Here is a 4,781-nt window from a genome sequence, read left to right as displayed (position 1 = left end):
ACGTGTGAGTCTAAATTTTCTTGATTTTTTTAACATTTTTTTTTTTTTTTGGAAATATAAGAACAGGAAAAGTTGAGTGGTTGAGTTAACCCATGTATAATTTTATTGAGTGAAAAAGTTTCCTTATTACCCCCATGAAACAAACAGATTATTATTCACATTTGTCGATGACGGTATATGCTGGCTATTTTGAATTATAAATTCCTTCTGTATGGAAGTTCAGAACTCAACTGAAATAATCTTTATTTTTAAATCTTCAATTTTCCCATTGAATCTAGATCCCCAATTCATTAAATTTGATAAGCTTTCATTTACCTTATTATGAGACACTCTTATAAGATATTCTACACCTCTTCTTCTGAAAGAAAAGAAAAGAAAACATATATGAGGAACAATGTCGTCAATATATATCATACAAGCTTAGCAATCTGCAATACTGAATAGTATTGTGGCTCACTAAGGCTCCACATTGAGGTTAATAAGTTAAAGTCAAATGTTATATATTCTTGAGAGAGGACATAAAGCTTAAAAGAGTAAATCATTCTTTATTTCTTAACTTACAAAAGAGAAATTTTCAGCATATATCGAAAAAAAAAATCTTATTTTTTCATTTCCAATATCTGATTTTATGATTTCCTTGAGAATAAGGAAAATTACTATACTTCCCGAATTTTCATTTTCACTAAATGAATTAACTAGGTGTGTAGAAGGACAGGATAGAAGGAATTATGTAGTTGTCATGGGTGACTTAAATGCTAGAGTGGGCGCTGGAGAGGTAGAAGGTGTCTTTGGTAAGTATGGCGTACCAGGTGAAAATGAGAGTTGTGAGAGACTGGTAGATATGTGTGTTGAACAAGAGATGGTAATAAGTACTAGCTTTTTTAAAAAGAAAGATAAAAATAAGTATACATGGGTAAGAGTGGCAAATGGAAGAGTAGTAGATAGGGCATTAATGGATTATGTGTCGATAACTAAAAGAATGTTTGGAAGATTGAAAGACGTGCACGTGTTTAGAGGTTTGGCTATCAGTATGTCTGATCATTTTTTGGTGGAAGGAAAATTAGTTGTAGCAAAAGAGTGGGGGAATAGAGTAGGTGGATGTAAAATGGAGCTAGTGAGGGTTGAAGAGCTAATAAAACCGGGTGTAAAAAATAAATATCAAGAAAAATTGAAAATGGCATATGACGAGGTGAGAGTAAGAGAAACTGGTAATTTAGAGGAGGAGTGGTAATTAGAAAAAGAAAATTTTGTTGGGATTACAAGTGATGGATGTGGCAAGAAGGTTGTTGGAGGCAGCATGAGGAAGGGTAGTGAATGGTGGAATGAAGGAGTGAAGGTAAAAGTGGAAGAGAAAAAGAGGGCTTTTGAAGAATGGCTGCAGAGTAATAGTATAGAGAAGTATGAAAAATATAGAGAAAAAATGTGGAAGTAAAGAGCAAGGTACGTGAGGCAAAGAGGGCAGCTGACCTGAGGTGGGGTCAGGGACTAGGTCAGTCATATAAAGAGAATAAAAAGAAGTTTTGGAAAGAAGTGAAGAGAGTAAGGAAGGCTGGCACAAGAATTGAAGAGACAGTGAAAGATGGAAATGGAAGGTTGTTAAAAGGAGAGGAGGCAAAGAAAAGGTGGGCGGAATAATTTGAATTTTGCTGAATGTTGAGGATAATAGGGAGGCAGATATAATTGCTGTTCCAGGTGTTGAGGTGCCAGTGATGGGAGAAGAGAATGAGAGAGAGATTACAATAGAGGAAGTAAGGAGAGCACTAGATGAAACGAGAGTAGGAAAAGCATCTGGTATGGATGGTGTGAAAGCTGAGATGTTGAAGGAAGGGGGTGTGACTGTACTTGAATGGTTGGTAAGAGTGTTTAATATGTGTTTTGTGTTGTCAATGGTACCAGTAGATTGGGTTTGTGCATGTATTGTACCACTATATAAGGGTAAGGGAGATGTGCATGAGTGTTGTAATTCAAGAGGTATTAGTTTGTTGAGTGTAGTTGGAAAAGTGTATGATAGAGTAATGATTAATAGGATTAAGGATAAAACAGAGAATGCAATCTTGGAAGTACAGGGTGGTTTTAGGAGAGGTAGGGATTGTATGAATAAGATTTTTACAGTTAGGCAGATATGCGAGAAATATTTAGCAAAAGGTAAGGAGGTGTATGTTGCGTTTATGGATCTGGAGAAAGCATATGATAGAGTTGATAGGGAAGCAATGTGGAATGTGATGAGGTTATATGGAGTTGGTGGAAGGTTGTTGCAAGCAGTGAAAAGTTTCTACAAAGGTAGTAAAGCATGTGTTAAAATAGGAAATGAAGTGAGCGATTGGTTTCCGGTGAGAGTGGGGCTGAGACAGGGATGTGTGATGTCGCCGTGGTTGTTTAACTTGTATGTTGATGGAGTGGTGAGAGAGGTGAATGCTCGAGTGCTTGGACGAGGATTAAAACTGGTAGGCGAGAATGATCATGAATGGGAGGTAAATCAGTTATATGTTTGCGGATGATACTGTACTGGTAACAGATACAGAGGAAAAGCTTGACCGACTAGTGACAGAATTTGGAAGGGTGGGTGAGAGAAGGAAGTTGAGAGTTAATGTGGGCAAGAGTAAGATTATGAGATGTATGAGAAGGGAAGGTGGTGCAAGGTTGAATGTCATGTTGAATGGAGAGCTACTTGATGAGGTGGATCAGTTTAAGTACTTGGGGCCTGTTGTTGCAGCAAATGGTGGAGTGGAAGCAGATGTACGTCAGAGTGAATGAAGGTTGCAAAGTGTTGGGGGCAGTTAAGGGAGTAGTAAAAAATAGAGGGTTGGGCATGAATGTAAAGAGAGTTCTATATGAGAAAGTGATTGGACCAACTGTGATGTAGGGATCGGAGTTGTGGGGAATGAACGTGATGGAGAGATTGAAATTGAATGTGTTTGAGATGAAGTGTCTAAGGAGTATGGCTGGTGTATCTCAAGTAGATAGGGTTAGGAACGAAGTGGTGAGGGTGAGAACGGGTGTAAGAAATGAGTTAGCGGTTAGAGTGGATATGAATGTGTTGAGGTGGTTCTGTCATGTTGAGAGAATGGAAAATAGCTGTCTGCTAAAGAAAGTGATGAATGCAAGAGTTGATGGGAGAAGTACAAGAGGAAGGCCAAGGTTTGGGTGGATGGATGGTGTGAAGAAAGCTCTGGGTGATAGGAGGATAGATGTGAGAGAGGCAAGAGAGCGTGCTAGAAATAGGAATGAATGGCGAGCGATTGTGACGCAGATCCGGTAGGCCCTGCTGCTTCCTCCAGTGCCTTAGATGACCGCAGGGGTAGCAGCAGTAGGGGATTCAGCATTATGAAGCTTCATCTCTGGTGGATAATGTGGGGAGGTTGGGCTGTGGCACCCTAGCAGTACCAGCTGAACTCGGCTGAGTCCGTGGTTAGGCTGGAGGAACGTAGAGAATAGATGTCCCCTTTCTCTTTTTGTTTCATTGTTGATGTCGGCAAACCCCCAAAATTGGGGGGGAAGTGCCATTGGTATATGTGTATGTAAATTATATATACAGATATCATTTATACAACATCAAAATATATTTTTGAAAATTCCAAGTTGGAACAGCAAGTGCATTTTATATCAACAGGAACAAGCTTTTTACACAGTTTAGGATATCCTAGAAGGACCATTTGCGTCAAGTAACACAATAAGATATTTTATAAGTCCTCTTGTAAAGGATATATAGTATAAAAATAAAACTCTCATGGAGCAGTGTGGCTAAGAAACAGATAATCATGTAAGGATAATTTATTCTGTTATGAAGACTCTCTCTCCCTCTCTCTCTCCTCTCTCTCTCTCTCTCTCATCTCTCTCTCTCTCTCTCTCTCTCTCTCATTGGCAAGCGCACGAGCACTTTGAAAGGGTTACAGGTGATCCGCTTAAAAGAGAATCTTGTTATATATAAAATGCCCACCCAAAGTAACCTAAATAAACTCACTTTTTTTTTTATGAACTCATGGCAATAAGAAGGAATAAGCATTTTTTCAGCTTCGACATCGTCTATTTTTTTTTAGAGAAGCAGCCAACCTCCTCTGGTAATATCTGTTTCGATGATGCAATTTTTTTTAAAAAAAAAGAATTCCCCAAAACTTATTTTTCTCTGAACGCGACGTTATCAGAATTTTCCTATTTGTCACAAAAGAAGTGAGTCACTTTTATATAAAATGCCATTTTTTAAAGATATCTCACCCATACCGTTGCCAAGTCACTCCCTAATTAGATTTCGGAGCTGGGATGGGGTGGGGTAAATGATATTTTTGGATGTTGGATTCAATAACTCCCTTACCAAAAAGCATATTCAAATGAGACGTGAAACGATTATTTCATCATTATATATATATATATATATATATATATATATATATATATATATATATATATATAATTGTTTCCATGAATGTATTATCCCAATTGTATAAACTATAGAATGATTACCATCATTTTATACAAATCTGCTTATCTTCATACCTATTGTTAAAACCTTCCAAATGCTTAAATTCTAAACCAATCACTCAAATTGCAGAAGAAACCAGCTGAAATATATAGTAATAGACTCAAACCTTCTGGTCTTATGTTAAAGCTATTTCACAATTTTTGTCCAAATGACAAAGATTTTGGACTAATCCACCATCTCTTCCCCCCTTGTGAAAGGAGAGACGCCTTTTATTGAAGACTTAATCGAAGTTATTATGGTTATCCAAGGCTTTAGAGAAGAGAGGAGACCCAAAAGGTAGAGCTAGATTATTGACGCAGGATTA

The sequence above is a fragment of the Palaemon carinicauda genome, chromosome 12, assembly GCF_036898095.1.
Source record: "Palaemon carinicauda isolate YSFRI2023 chromosome 12, ASM3689809v2, whole genome shotgun sequence".
NCBI lineage: Eukaryota > Metazoa > Arthropoda > Malacostraca > Decapoda > Palaemonidae > Palaemon > Palaemon carinicauda.
Note: the sequence above shows the minus strand (reverse complement) of the source record.